Source organism: Giraffa tippelskirchi, chromosome 5 (genome assembly GCF_054371585.1).
Source record: "Giraffa tippelskirchi isolate mGirTip1 chromosome 5, T2T-mGirTip1v1.2.pri, whole genome shotgun sequence".
Classification (NCBI taxonomy): domain Eukaryota; kingdom Metazoa; phylum Chordata; class Mammalia; order Artiodactyla; family Giraffidae; genus Giraffa; species Giraffa tippelskirchi.
In genome coordinates, this window is record NC_137279.1 from 172,401,430 (window position 1) to 172,418,062 (window position 16,633).

A 16,633-nucleotide genomic window follows, 5' to 3' on the forward strand; every position below is an offset into this window, starting at 1 on the left:
GGGACAAGACCGCTGATGAAGCTGAAAGAGATTTGGAGGTTGGTAGTCGATATGTGGATTATGCTGCTGCTGCTGCTAAGTCGCTTCAGTCGTGTCCGACTCTGTGCGACCCCATAGACGGCAGCCCACCAGGCTCCGCCACCCCTGGGATTCTCCAGGCAAGAATTCTGGAGTGGGTTGCCATTGCCTTCTCCAGTACATGAATGGGAAAAGTGAAAGTGAAGTCGCTCAGTCATGTCCGACTCTTCGCGACCCCATAGACTGCAGCCTACCAGGCTCCTCCGTCCATGGGATTTTCCAGGCAAGAGTACTGGAGTGGGGTGCCATTGCCTTCTCCATGTGGATTATGACAAGATGTATTATGCTGCTAGGGCTGCAGTAACAAAGTACCACCACCTGGGTGAGTAAGACAACAGAAATTTGTCTGACAATCCTGGAGGCTGGAAGTCCAGAATCAAGATGTTGGCAAGGCCACACTCCCTCCACAGTGCCTAGGAGAGTTTCTCTCCTTGACTTTTCCAGTTTCTGGTAGCAGCCCCAGGACCTCATCATGCCAGCCTCCACCTTCATCTTCACATGGCCTTCCTCCATCTGTGTCTGTGTCCAAATTCCTCCTTATTAGAAAAACACCAGTCATATTGGATTAAGGGCTTACCCTCCTTCTATATGACTTCATCTTAACACATCTGACTTAAACACATTTTAACCAGGCATCTCTGGTGGCTCAGATGGTAAAGAATCTGCTGGCAATGCAGGAGAGGCAGATTCAGTTCCTAGTTCAGGAAGATCCCCTGGAGAAGGAACTGAATCTGCCTCTCCTGGCTACCCACTCCAGTATTCTTGCCTGGGAAATCCCATGGACAGAGGAGCATGCACGTATTTTAACTACCCCATTCCCCAAGAAGGTTGCATTCTGCAGTACCAAGGCTTAGGATCTCCACAGCTTTTGGTGGAGACACAACTCAACTCATAACATGGGTTATAGAGGCCACCTTCGGGAGCAGGATGCTCACCCTGCAGGCAGAGGGGAGACACTGAAGGGCTATCAATGATGGAGTGGTTTTGTTTTCTTGTTTGTTTTTGAGAAGAGTTCCCTGGATCCAGTGTGGAGGACTGATGAGTGAGCATGAGCAGTTAGGTAAGGGTTGTCATAATGGCCCAGGTGAGAAAAGAAGGGTTGGAGAGAAAAGAATCTGTGAGAAGGATTGTTATAGCTCCAAGATTCTGTGATTCGAACAACATCGTGATTACCGGGATGCCAGAGGAGCACAGGAGAGGGAGGCTTCAGAAATGACTTACAGGTTTTCCAGAGCTCAAGGAGGAAAAGCCGGTTGGGAGAGAAAGAAATTGTTTGGGACAAGTGCCGTTGAGCTATCAGGTCAGAGGTGTTCTGGAGGCAGGTGGATACAAGGGTCAGGAACTCACAGAGCCTATTCTTTCTGCAGATACAGATTCAGAAGCACGAAGAAGTGGATGATCGTTGACTCAGGGAAACAGATGAAACCGCATACAACCACACAGAGTGAGAAAAGATTCGAAGACAGAAACCTGAGGAACCTGGCGGACAAGGGGTTAAAAGACATGGGGAGTCAGAGAGTAGGTTGAGGGGGCACCATCACAGAGGTGGGGAGACCACAGTACAGCAGCCTCCCAACCTCAAGCCAGATGACCTGCCCTCCTACCATCACCACCATTGAACACAGCAATGTTGACATAGAGCCCCTACACCTTCTTCTTGATGCTTAGTGTCCTTGAGGGTGTGTGTGTGTGTGTGTGTGTGTGTGTGTGTGTATCTGTGTCTGTGTTGAGTGTGCTTATGTGTGTGTGTGGACTTTCTCCCCTCAAACTCTGCCAAATCCTTGAGGATAGAAGACATGGATCATGTCCTTCTCTGCTTCTCTTGGATCCCTCACAGCTCCCCTGAAAATAATTTAACACAAACCAAGTGCTTATTGCTAAATATGTGATCGTGTGCATGTGTGTGCTCAGTCATGTCCAACTCTTTGCAACCCCATGGACTGTAGCCCACCAAGTTCCTCTGGCAGTGGAATTTTCCAAGCAAGAATGCTGGAGTGGGTAGCCATTTCCTTCTCCAGAATATGTGATTAAGTGTAAATAAATAAACCACCATCAAACACTTACTTAGTATGTATTATAGATGAGATTCTCCAACACTGACCTAACACACGACACTAACACAAGTGCTCCGTAAAGGCTAATGGAAGGAAAGTGGGAAGAGGAGGGAGAGGAGACAACCAGCTAGCAGTCAGGAATCTGTGAAATAATAATAGTAAGAGGTTCCGTGGAAGGGCTGCAGGGCCATGTGCCTGTGATACGGAGGGAAGGACAGGGGTACAGAGTGAGTTCGCCTAGATTCGAACTCCCCTCTCACAGTCATCCAGCTTTCTGGGCTCCATTTCTATAAACTTAGGGGTTTAGGATATAGATTTTTCCAAGGTCCTAGGCCTCTAGGAAACTAGTATTGAAAGTCAGAGAGGGTTTAGAGGCAAGATAATCCCTAACTCTTTTCTACAATTACACACACAGCAGTGCCTACATTTTCTCATGCAATCATTATCCCTGTCTCCCAGAGGAGGAAGCTGACACCCAGAGAAGTCTTGATTTGCCCAAGGACTGTGAGAGGATGGAGGGGGAGCAGAGTGGGGTACAGAGTGGGAGGCAGGGAGAGTTGCCCAGGTGCTGGAGGAAGGGCCGTGATGCAGTGCAATTAAGAACATCGTCTGTGGGACCAGGCCACCAAGGGGTGAATCCCAGTTCAGGCAAAAACATGTTCTATAGAGTTTTGAATTATTGGGGAGTTGGGGTTGTTCCAATAGCAGCTAAAGACACTGATTCAGGCAGGGGAGTCTTCCTGTAGCTTTCAAAAGTATTCTTAGGTCACTGGGCTAGTGGGGAAGTGTGACAGCATCGTCACCACAGAGCAGGTCTCTGACCTCAGGCAAGCCCTCCTGGCCTCGGTCTCCTGATCCTTACTTTGTGCTGCATTAGTGAGCCGTCAGGTCAACTCTGTCACGCTGTAAAACCCCTCACCCACTGAGGCCCAGGAGCCCAGGGTGGTGATCTGTGCTGCCCTTCATGCTTGCGTGCGGCTACCACTCTCTGGAACACTCTAAAGCAGTGGCTTCCAGATGCAGGTCTCTGCAACCAGCTGAACCGTAATTCCCTGTGGAGCCTTTAAAAAATGCATATGCCTCGGCCCCACACCAAACCCACAGCATCAGCATCCTGGGCTAGGGCCTAGGCATCTGGGTTGTTACAGATCTCACAGGGGATTCTGGTGCCACCAGCAGAACTGGTTGTGTAGCAGCCCCACCCACTTTTCAGATGCAGCACCTGCTGCCTAGCGCACATGGAAGGTACTGTAGGGACCCACGTGGCTACTCAGGCCTTTGCAGAGGGAATGGAACAAGACTCCAGAGCTTCTCATCTGGGTAACCAGACAGAGATGGGCTTAACTACCCCCTCTGACACCCTCCAGCAGTGTAACCAGAAGTATACTCTGGGAAGCTGGGTAGAAATCCACTGTCAGATGTGGGTTCTTTCCAGGAAGAGCAAAAATTCTCCCCCTTCTTGCTCTTGTGAGTGGGGAGAGTGGTTTTGCTAAGTAAAGATATGTTTCTTGGGGGTGATGATGGACATGAGAGAGGAGACATGAAAATACAGAGAAAAAAGTTAATGCCTATGTTTGGGTTCATTCAGATATTTTCCTTCAGTAGGGGAAAGGAAGTTACCTAGTATTAGAGGACAGATAACAATAATGGTTAACCCTTGGCTAGAGGAGGCCATTGGCCAGATATTGATCAAGGGTTTTGTCTATACTGACACTTTGTTCTTCACAACAGTGCTATGGGCTAGGTACTATTACTGCTATGGTCCCCCCAAATTCATATGTTGAAACCCTAACCCCTAAAGTAAAGATATGAGTATGTAGGACCTTTGGGAAGTGACTCAGTCTTGATGATAGAGCCCTGGTAATGGGGTTAGTGCTCTTATGAAAGAATCCAGAGAGGTCCCCAGTACCTTCTGCCAGGTGAGGCTACCAAAAGGAGTCTGAATCTGGAAGAGGGCCCTCACTTCACCACGCTGACACCCTGACCTGAGACTTCTGGCCAGCAAAACTGTGAGAAATAAATTTCTGTTGTTCCTAAGCTTCCACTGTGTGGTATTTTGTTAGAGTAGCCCAAAAGTACTAAGACAATTACTATCCTCATGTGACATGTCAGGAAGACAAAGCACAGAGAGATTAAGTGACTTGTTCAAGGCCACCCACCTATTTGATGTCTCTCGGTCAGACAGGAGCCCTGATCCAACATTTCATCTTCTTAAAATGAAGGTTTTCCAATAATATCCCCTTCTCTCATCTGCCTCCATCACAGTAGTTAAGCTGCCCAGGTCTCAATAGGAAATGCTTGACAGAACATAGCCCGGGGAAGTGGAACAAACTCTGAATACAGGCAAAATGTTTAGGAAAGTATTGTGAGTAAGAGTAATGCAGTTGAGTAGAATGGGTTTTCCTTAGACTAGAGTGATGCACATGAAATTGTTCCCATCAGTATTTCAGATCTGAAATTTCTACATTCTATATTTAGGCAAATCAGTGGTGTCTCAGTTTACCTCACCTGCAAAATGGAGGAAATAAAATGGTAACTATCTTGTAGGTTATGAAGAACAAATATGGTAAGTACATCACTCAGTATAGTGCCTGTCTCAATATTTGGGAGCTATTGCTAACAAATCAGATGTAGCCAGTTTACTGAGAAGCCTCAATTCACTGGAGGTATAAATAAAGATCAATTTATTTTCTTCATTCCCTGCAGTTAACTAGCTCTGTCCAGTCTCTCAGTCTCACTGCCCAAGGAACCTCCAAGCAGACTCCAACCATCACTTTCCTGTCAATGTCATTACTCAAAGTCCAGTCCAGTTTACAACTTCAATATTATATCCAAGTCTTTCCCCCTCTTCAGAGTTTGCCAGACTTGTAACTCAAGTTCCAAGAGTGAGAAGAGGACTTGATCTTGTCTTCTTGTCTCCTTGTCTTTTATTCCTTCTCCTTTCTTTACTCCATCTAGTGCCTCTCATGTGAAGGGAAGAAGGCAGAATAAAAGGAATAGAGAAGGCCACTTTAAATAAATGGCTTCTTATCTCTGGTGGAAAGAGGTCCCTGCTCTCACACTGGCTTGACCTGTTTCTCTCTGTTGTTGGTGGCTTCTGGCAATATGTCAGTCTCCTATTAAATAGTATGGGGTGTGGAGTTGTGTTTTTAGAGGGAGATGTTCATTTTTATGCCACACCTTCCACCACTGAGAAACCCAAGTGGGGGGTAACCATGTCTCCCTTCGTCCTGGAAACAATCTTTGCCCCCAATTTTTCTCCATCTGGATGCCATCTTACTTGGTCCATGGCCACAAGAGCTGTCACCTTCTCCTATGATTTCTATTCTCTCATTGTAGTGGAGCCGGTTAAATTATTGGAGTTAGATTTACCCTCCTGCCTTAAACAAACAAAACATAAAATAGAAACAGATAAAATATTTTTAAAAACACACAATTTTCAAGACACTTAACAAAGGATAGGGATCCTTGAGAGATAAGAAACAAAGGAGGTAAGCCAATGATTGTCCCAGCTTGATGCCTTCAGAGTTTCCAGGCTGTGGTGCAGAGAACAAAACTCTGAGTATAAGAGATGATGCTGAGAGTTGGATCACCAAGTGGCAATTCATAGGACAGAGCAACAGAGGAAGAACCAACAGGGGGAGCACCCCAAAGATCTGCAAAGGACCACCTTTCTGATATTCAGGAGGGTACCAATCAATAAATGCAGGTGAAGAAACATAGTGGCCAGGGAAAAAATAATCTGAAAAGATTAGAAAACAAAGTCCAACATTCACCCAGGGCTGGGAATGCTGCATCTTCCCCTAGCTGGACTGAAAAGAATCATAACTCCTGAGCCTGGGGTTTGAGTACTCAAGAAGGTTTTGCTCAGTAGTGGGGAATAATTCACCTTAGATTGCTGCATATAGATTGCTGGTATATATACCAAATATATCATAAAAGCAAGACCCAAGAAGAGCAAATTATTCCTAAGTAGTATCCCAGAACAAACTCAAGATTTATAAGAACAAAAATGATCCACCATCCAACAAGGTAAAAGTCACTGTTTCTGGCATCTAATTGAGGATTTCCAGACATGCAATAAAGCAGGGAAACACAGTCCCTAATAAGGAGAATAATCAATCTATCAAAATAGTCCAAGAACTGAGACAGATGTTAAAATTAGCAGTCTAAGATTTCAAAATAATTGTTTTAACTGTATTCTATGTATTCAAAAAGTTGAGACAGGAAAGATATCAAAAAGACTCAAATAGAACTTCTAGATGTGAAAAATACATTTTTTATGAAAAATGCTGTGGAATTTAGGATATATTAAACATGGCAGAAGAAAAGATTAGTTAACTTGAAGGCATAGCAGTTTTAAAAAAGAACAAATTAGCATAAAGTAAGAAGAAATAAAATAATAAATTTCAGTGTGGTAATCAGTAAAATAAAAGACACTAAATCAATTTTAAAAATCAGTGAGATCAAAAGCTGTTTCTTTAAGTTCAATAAGGTTGATTAATCTCTTAGCTAGCTTGATAAGGAAAAAAAAGAAAAACACAGATTATAAAATCAGGAATGAGAGAAGTAATATCACCACAGATTCCACAAATATTTTTTTAAATAAGAGACTACTTTCAATAACTTTATACTTATAAATTTGACAATCCAGCTGAAATGGACCAGTTCCCTAAAAGATGCAAACTACCAAAGCTTAGTCAAGAAAGAATAGATAACCTTAATAGCTCTGTATCTATTAAAGAAATAGAACTTGTAGTTTAAAAACTCTCCTATAAGGAAAACTCTAGACCACATGGAATCACTAGTGAATTCTACCAAACATTAGGGAAGAAGCAATACCAATTCTACATAAACTCTTCCAGAAAATTGAAAAAGAAGGTATGCCTCCCAACACATTATTTGATGTCAGCATTGCTGTGAAGATGAAACCAGAAAATGCTATCACCAGAAAAGAAACTGTAAACCAATATTTTTCAAAAACACAGCTGAAAAAGCCTAAACAAAATTTTAGCAAATCAAACCCAACAACATATAAAAAAGGTAATATATTATGGTCAAGTGGAATTTTTCCAAGGAATGTAGGGTGGATTTAACATTCAGAAATCATTGCAGATACTGAGAATCTGTTGCACAGCAATGTGAATGTAATTAACACTTTAATATGGTTAAGACAGTAAATGTTATGTCATGTGTTTTTTTATTATAATTAAACATTTTTAAAATCAATGCAATTTATCATATTAACAAAACAAACAGGAAAAATACATGATCATCTTAATAAATGCTGAAAAAGCATTTAACAAAACCCAACATGACTTCACTTTCACTTTTCACCTTCATGCACTGGAGAAGGAAAGGGCAATCCACTCCAGTGTTCTTGCCTGGAGAATCCCAGGGACGGCGGACCCTGGTGGGCTGCCGTCTATGGGATCACACAGAGTCGGACACGACTGAAGCGACTTAGCAGCAGAAGCAGCAACATGCTTATAAAATCCAATCAATCTGGATACAGACTCAACAAACTAGGTACAAAAGGGAACTTCCTCAATTCAAAACGCATTATCTACACACGCAAAAAAAGATACCTAACATTCTACTTAATGGTAAAAATGTTTAAAATATCAGAAACAAACAAAAAAAGGATCACCACTTTTTTCAACATTGTATAATATAATAATTATATAAAAAGAATAAAAGGAATCCAAATTGAATGGAATAAGTAAAATTATTCTCATTCCTAGGCAAAATGAGTATCTATATAGAAAATCTAGTGGAATGTGCAGAAAATCAACTATAACTAATAAGCATGTTTAACAAAATTGCAGGATGCAAGATCAATATAAAGAAATCAACTGTATTTCTATGTGCTACCAATAAATTATCAGAAATAAAGATTTTAAATAGAACTGCCATATGACCCAGCAATCCCACTGCTGGGCATATACACGGAGGAAACCAGACTTGAAAGAGACACATGTACCCCAATGTTCATCGCAGCACTGTTTATAATAGCCAGGACATGGAAGCAGCCTAGATGCCCATCAGCAGATGAATGCATAAGGAAGCTGTGGTACATATACACAATGGAATATTACTCAGCCATTAAAAAGGATACATTCGAATCAGTTCTAATGAGGTGGATGAAACTGGAGCCTATTATACAGAGTGAAGTAAACCAGAAAGAAAAACACCAATACAATATACTAACACATATATACGGTATTTAGTCAATCGGTAAAGATAACCCTGTATGCAAGACATCAAAATCATGTCAATGTATGGCAAAATGAATACAATATTGTAAAGTTAAAAAATAGAAAATAAACTAATTTAAAAAAAAGAAATAAAGATTTAAAAACATTTACAAAGTATTTAAAGTACTAAATAGTTCATGATAAATATGACAAAATTTATGGAAAAAATGTACACTTAAAACTCCAAAACATTACTGAAAGTAAAGATGACCTAAATAAATGAAGATATATCTTGTTCATGAGTCAGAAGATTAACCATAGTTAAAAATGTCAATTATTTCCAAATTGATCTATAGACTCATAAAATCCCAAATAAAATCCCGAAACCTTTTTGCAGAAATTGACAAGTTGATTCTAAAATATACATGGAAATGCAGAGGACCTAGAAGAACTAAAACAACTTTGAAAAAGAATAGTGCTAGTGGGATAATTATACTTGATTTCAAGACTTACTAAAAAGTTACAGTAATCAAAAGTGTGGCATTGGAATACAAATAGACATACAGGTCAATGGACTAGAACTAGGAGTCCAGAAACAGATTTACACATATATAAATAACTGATTTTTGACAAAGATGTAAAGATAATTTGGTGGAGAAAGAACAGTCTCTTCAATAAATGTTGTTGGGACAATTGGATAAACATAAGCAAAAAAACCAAAAAAAAAATAGTGAATGTTCAGTCCATAATTCACACTGTATACAAAAATTTAACTAAAAATCCATCATAGACTTAAATGAGGGTCATAAAGCTATAATATTTTTAGGAGAAAGTCTTTGTAACCTTAGGATAGCAAAGTTTTTTTAGATTTAACATCAAAGTACAACCCATAAAAGAAACTTTTGATAAGCTGTTGTTGTTCAGTCACTAAGTTGTGTCCAACTCTTTGTTGCCCCACAGACTGGAAAACACCAGGCTCCCCTGTCCTTCACTATCTCCCAGAGTTTGTTCAAACTCATGTCCACTGAATCCATTTTTTTTGTTGTTGTTGTTGGGGGCTAATTACTTTACAATATTGTAATAGTTTTTGCGTTTAAAACTTTTCAAAATTTAAAACTTGTATACCTCCAAAGGCATGAAAAGACCAGATACAAGCTAAGTGAAAATATATGCAGAGTGTATATTTGATAAAGATTTGTATCCAAAATCAATCAAGAACTCTCACAACTCAGTAAAAAGAAAACAACATAATAAAAAAAATGGACAAAATATTTGAAAAGACATTTTCCCAAAGATATGAAAATGATCACGTGAAAAGGTGATCATTAGGAACTTTAAAACCACAATATGATACCACCACATATGTATGAAAATGGCTATAATTTATAACTGATCATGCTGGGTGTTGGCAAGGACACAGAAGGAGTAGAATTCTTATACACTGCTGATGGGAACGAAAAATGGTAAGACCACTTCAGACAACAGTTCGGCAGTTTCTTAGAATGTACAGCTATCATATGATCTAACCATTCCACTGAAGATATAGGAAAGCATGTCTATACGAAGACTGGTACATGAATGGACATAGCAGCTTTATTTACAACAGCCCCAAAGTGGAAACTACTCAAAGTTCCATAGACTGGGGAATGGATAAGTAAATTGTTGTATATGTATACAATGGAATGCTGCTCAGCAACAAAAGAGAATGAGCCAGTGATACACACAGCAACATGGATGAATCTCAAAGTATTTATACTGAGTGAAAGAAGCCAGATAAAAAGAGTACATACTGTATGACTCCACTTATACAAAACTCTAGCAAATGCAAGTGAATTCTGTAGTAACAAAAAGCAGTCTGATGGTTATTTGGTGGAGAGTTGGTATGGAGTGGCATGAGGGGAGTAATTTATGGAGGGGCAATCTTTTACAAAGGAGTACTGGGGATGTGGCCTTACTCACTGTCTTCTTTGTGGTGATGGTTTCATGAATACATACATGTCATGAAATTGCATACTTTAAATATGTGCAGTAGGTCAATTGTACCTCTTTTTAAAAAGAAGCAAGTAAAAAAAAAAAAACCCTAATTAATCACTTTTAAAAAGAAGCAAATATCAATCTCTAGTTTATGTGTACCCTCAAATTCCAGTGGACAGAGGTCAAGCTCTTCCTAGAACCCTCTCTCTTGTTCTGCTGTGCTCTCGTGACAGGTCTGGGAGGTGCCTGCAGATTCAGCACCTCAGCAAGCATCTCACCAAGGAGTGAACTCCCAGTTCCTTCTTCCTACAGACACTCCCAGTCTCTAAGGGTCTTTCTCTTGGAAACTCCTCCATCACTTAGATTAAACTAGAAGAGAGAGGAGGAGGGAATATCCTCTCCATGAAAGCTGCACTTCCCATGATGATTATGACAAATTTCCCTTTCTCGCCTGACCTATCTTCCTGTGCAGGCTTGATGGTGGAATGCTGCAAAGCTGCAGTGAAGATTGGATTTGGCTGGGATGTTTACCTGGGAAGGATGTATCTGATCCCAATCGTTAGCAGCTGCAGGGCAGTCTCTTGCACAGATAAAAACAGGTCCAGAGGAGAAGCTGGATGGAGGGAGCCTTACTGTTTGCCCCAGGCTGCAGGAGAAGGAGGGGGCTTCTAAATGACGAGTGGGTAGGGGCAGCCGTGGGCCCAGAAAACTTCAGGCTGCATATTGAGCTAAGTCAACAAGTCTTTAATGACGGCTCTCTTGGGGGGATTAAGACTCAGGTCAGCCAGATCTTGAAGCCAGCAGTTTTGTGTCTTCCCCCACATTCTTCCTCCCTCCATCCTTCCTCCTTTCAGCGCTTGGCATCGCTGAGCAAGTAGAAGAGACAACTCTTTTATGTCTAATGTTTTTCCACTGTGTTCTTTTTGGCACACAAGTGTTTAGCCTTGACTTAAAACAATTTAAATATCAAATCATGTACAGGTATACCTTGGGGGTACTGAGGTTTTGTTTCCAGACCACAGCAATAAAGAGAGTCACACGAATTTTTTGGTTTCCTAGCACATATAAAAGTTATATCCACATTATATTGTGGTCCATTAAGTCAGCAATAGCATTATGCTGGAAAAAACATGTATATATTTTTTAATTAAAAATACTTTCTTGTTTAAAAATATTAACCATTATCTGAGCCTTCAACTAGTCATAGTAGTAACATCAGAATCACTGATCACAGATCACTGTAACAAATATGACAATAATGAAAAAGCTTGAAATATGGCAAGAATTATCAATATGTGATGCAAAGACATGAAATGAGCAAATGTTATGGGAAAATGGTACTGATAAACTTGCTCGATGCAAGGTTGCCACAAACCTTCAAATTATCTGTGAAGCTCAATCAAGTGCAATAGTACAAGGTATGCCTATACATGTCATGTCAACCAGGTATATTTTAATGATGCCTGCTCTTTGCTGGGACCTGTTCTGGATGAGAGAAGATGAGGAGAAAAATCCTGATAGGGATTCCGTAGAAAACTCTAGGCAGTTTTCTCTCTGAGCTGTGTCTAGAGTCTGTCTTTTATTCTCCATGCCCACAGGCTGACCTCTCACTTCTCACCTGCACAGAAATCCTCTGCCTCTTCTTTGAAGCTCTCAAAGAGACCATGCAAAGATGCCTGAGACACTGGCTCCCAGACAGGCTGGGGTTAATGTAAGACTTAACACGCAGATTTGCCAGGAAGCATGTCTCTGAGCTCCCAACTTTGCCCAAATGGACCACATCAATCACTACTGAGACTTCCTTCTGAGGAAGTGAGGATAAGGGCCTGGTTATTTATGACAACCTCCTGAGGACTTTCCTCTGCCAACTGGGTTCCCCAGGAGGGGAGATGGCCATTAAACTCCCCGCCTCTGCTATGCCCTTCTTTATAAACAAGATCCCGTTCTTCAAGAGGAGACCAATGCCAAGAAAAGGAGGCCAAGAGAGGCACATAAATGGGGCAGACAAGCTTACATTGAATCTGAGAGTTATTAGGAAAGTCACCTTGCTAACTGCCCAGCAAGGGCCCTAAGGTCCAGCTCAGGAGTGCCCGAAGCTGCATAGAGAGAGACGCAGGCCTAAAACTAGGGTCAAATGTCTCCCCTACTCAACCAAGGGTCTTTTTTTTTTTTGGCTGCATTGTGTCTTCATTGCTCTGCATGGGTTTTTCTCTAGTTGTGGCAAACAGGGGCTACTCTTCGTTGCAGTGCATGAGTTTCTTACTTCAGTGGCTTCTCTCGTTGCAGAGCAGGGGCTCTATAGAGTGCGTGGGCTTCAGTAGTTGTGGCTCATGGGCTTAGCTGCTCTGCAGCCTGTGGAATCTTCCCAGACCGCTGATTGAACCCTTGTCCTCTGCATTGGCAAGTGGATTCTTTACCACTGGACCACAAGGGAAGTCACAACTGAGGGTCATTTTTTGCAGTCATTTTCATTTTCAAAACAAATTTCTGAGTAACAGAGATTTCTCAGAATCCTGCTTTTAGATACCTTGAATACTGAAATTTCTTCTTGCAAAGTTCTTCCTTCTCCTAGAGCTGAGTTTTGTAATGAGGATGGAATTTCATTTTCTGGAATGGGGTATCTCAGAATTTTCTTCTGAGTAGACAAAGGAAGGATCACTTCTCCAAATGTAGGCCAAGATAGAGCAGGAGAAACCCTCACAGCAACCCAAGGGAGGTAAATTTTATTACCTCCGTTTTGTAGATTAGCAGAGCACCAAAGAGTTAAAGCAGTTTGCCTTAGCAAACTGAAATCGTGGTTAATCCATCTGAATGACTTAAGAATTAAAAGAACCGGACCTCTATGGTGGCCCAGTGGTTAAGAATCCTCCTGCCAATACAGGAGACACGGGTTTGATTCCTGGTCCAGGAAGATTCCACATGCTGTGAAGCAACTAAGTCCATGTACCACGACTGCTGAGCCCACACTTTAGAGGACACATGCTGCAACTTCTGAACCCCCTGAACCCTAGAACCAGTGCTCTGCAACAAGAGAAGCCACTGCAATGAGAAGCCCACACACCACAGCTAAAGAGTAGCCACCACTTGCTGCAACTAGAGATAGTCTGCACACGGCAACAAAGACCCAGGGCAGCCAAAAAAATATTTTTAATAAATAAAAATTTAAGCAGTAATAGAGCATATATTAATAGATAGAGACCAAAACAGTACCTTTATTGGCCAGAGCTGGAGACGACGTGTCTCAAGACAGATCCTAGAGGGATGCTCAGCAGGTCTGCTCCCCTTCTTCCTGGCCATCAGCCTCTGCACATTCCAGTCTTGTTCCCTGGTGGGTGTGGCCATGTGACCTAGTTCTAGCCAGTGGACTGTGGGCAGAACTGCTGTGCACCACTTGTAGGCAAGACTCATAGGCTCCCACACGTAATTCTCTATTCCCCCACTCTTCTTTATCTGCTGGTAGAATGTCCCAACAGGATTTTTTTTTTAACCTCAGCACTATTGGCATTTGTAGCCAGACAATTCTTTGCCATGGAGCCTTCTCATGCATTATAGGATATCAAGAGCATTTCTGATCTCTACCCATGAGATACAAATAGCATCCCCACTTGCCAATGTGGCAACCAAAATGTCTCCAGACACTTTCAAAGGTCTCTGAAGGGCAGAATCAGCTCCTGTTGAGAACTGCTGCTCTACAAGATGCCAAAGACACACAGTGGAAGAAACTTGGATCCTGAATGACTGCATGGAGCAGAGCACCCATCTCACATTTGTCAGTAACATGAGCAAGAAACTTTTACTGCATAAAGCCACTTCAATTTAGGAGCTGTTGATTCAAAAGTAGCTTCCTCTGACTAATATATTACTGCTAAAGGCTCCCCATAAATAGACAGACTTATCCACCCAGATGGAGTACTCAGACCACTGCCTACATGGCTTGGGCCCAAGAGGAACAGCAGTAATTCACTTCCTATGGGTAGACCTTGCACAAGATAAAGAAAATGACAGAGCTGAGTTCTACATGCTTAGAACTTCTGCCCCAATTCACCATAAAGTCACTTCTCATCCATAAAAGCAGAAAAAATCTGAAATGTGCTTGGAAGAAAAGCTTTCTTCTCGAAAACTCCCTACTCATGAAACCAAGAGGCTCTGCACAGGGAAACTCAAGAGCCCACTTGTCTTTTTCTAACCCGAGAAGATCTGCTCAGTACAAAAGATAGCCTGTACTCTGCTCAGTACAAAGTATGGCCTGAGTTCTAATTTTTCCTCTAAATGCTTTATCTTACTTTGTTATCGAAGTCAAGGCTCAGGCTTTGGCCAAAGTCAGCGCTGGCCTCACATTGTGACCACGGTCCAGGTGTAGCCCAGCAAGCACAGGACTTGTTCTGTGACAAAAACATAGAATGGACCAGAAGAGTAAAACCCACAGCCTTGATCTGAATTAACTGGTGAATTTTGTCAAGAGCTCCCATCATACAATTCATTTCCTTTCTCCATTGTCCTTTATATTTCCATTTACTAAATAGCCCAGTGATATACTGCCTGCTTCACATAAAGCTGTCAAAGGAATGCTGTGAGTGACCTTAGTCCGGGAGAGGCAGATCAGTGGAAGGGAAATAACTGGCTGGAAGTCAAAAAACACAGATTTGTGTCCAGATCTGATCTGTCACTAACTGATTGTTCCAAACTGGACCTCTTCTCAAGACCTCTGTTTCCTCAACATAAAGTAAGAACACTGGGTTGAGTATCTCATAATTTTACTGTTAACTCACTGGGAAGCATTAAATTGAGATCTTGTTTATATCTCTATTGTTAATAGTAACTATGTGCCTTTTCCTCCCCCATCTCCTGCATGCCCAGCTCAAGCCTTGGATGCTATTGTATTCAACAAAAGTTGCAATAGTTTCTCACAGGTCCTCATTCTTCCAGACCCTCCCCCAGCCCCAATCTATTCTACGGTGAAAGAGACTGAATCAGATACAGTCCTAGGTCCCTTTGAGCTAAGGTTCTAGTACAGTAAGTCCCCCATGTACGAACGAGTTCCATTCTGAAAGTCCGTTTGTAAGTCCAATAAAGTTAGCCTAGGTATCCAACTAACACAATTGGCTATATAGTGCTATACTGTAATAGGTTTATAATACTTTTCACACAAATAATACATAAAAAACAAACACAAAAAATAAAGAAAACATTTTTAATCTTACAAGGAAGTGCCTTGAAAAGTACAATAGAACACTACAACAGCTGGCTTACAGGTCCTGGCATCAAGTGAACAGGCAAGAAGAGTTACTGAGGAGAGGATGGAGAGAAGGTGAAAGATGGTAGAGATGAAAGATTGTCAGCAATAGGAGATGGAGGGCAAGCTGCAATTTCACTCATGCCTGACACAGATGGCACAGGTTCTGGTTCCTTGCTGCACTGAATTCTACTTACCCTCTTGAAAAAACAATCCGGTGATGTCTGAGTGCCTGTATGCTAAGTCGAGTCAGTCGTGTCCAACTCTGTGACCATATGGACTGTAGCCCGCTAGGCTCCTCTGTCCATGGGATTTCTCAGGCAAGAATACTGGAGTGGGTTGCCATGCCCTCCTCCAGGGGATCTTCCTGACCCAGGGATCGAACCCATGTCTCTTATGCTTCCTGCATTGGCAGGCGGGTTCTTTACCACTAGTGCCACCTGGGAAGCCCAATGTTTAGGTGGTAGCTCTTTTTCTCTTGTCATAGATGACATGGTAGCCCTGGACTGCATTCTGAATGGCTGCTGTGACCTTCGTGTACCATTCTACATTTGAGTCCTTTGCCTCAAAAACGAATAGTGCCTCCTCAGATAAAGAAAATCCCCTAGGCATCTCCAGAATCTCTTTGACTCTTCAGTTACTTCTTCCTCTTGTCTCTCTTTATCCTTTCTCTGGGTCTCCTGTTCCATCAGGTCTTCATTAGTAATCTCCTTGTGGTACACAGCACGGAGTTCAGTGAAGCCATCCTCTTGCAGATATAGCTTGAAATAAAGATACTGTACTATTGTACTCTGTATAGTACTGTGCGGTAAATCACACAAAACCACTCGTGGAGGGTGCACACACATGACAATGTACACAAGACATGTGAAATAACTTGTGACTGGACACACAAACACATGTTCGCATCTTTGAAAGTTCACAACTTGAAGTTTCGTATGTCGGGGACTTGTTGGGATTTATGTCTTTAATATTCCAGATCATAATCTAAATATCTGGGAGCCTAGAATTCTAAAGGGCTAGGAGCCTTAAATCCTAAAGTATTAAGAGTATAGAATTCTAAGTTTAACTTGAACTTCTCCAGGAAATATATTAAG

At 41.7% G+C, this 16,633-nt stretch overlaps 1 protein-coding gene across 1 annotated transcript in view; it reads right to left on the reverse strand.

Moving 5' to 3' along the window:
- LOC145504417 (putative selection and upkeep of intraepithelial T-cells protein 1 homolog) overlaps positions 1-13,639 on the reverse strand; it is a 67,354-nt gene extending 53,715 nt beyond the window's left edge. Inside the window, exon 1 of the mRNA XM_081485178.1 lies at positions 13,514-13,639. The gene's annotated coding sequence lies outside the window, so the exon portion shown is untranslated. The remainder of the gene's footprint in view (positions 1-13,513) is intronic.
- Between the last annotated feature and the right edge of the window lie 2,994 nt (positions 13,640-16,633).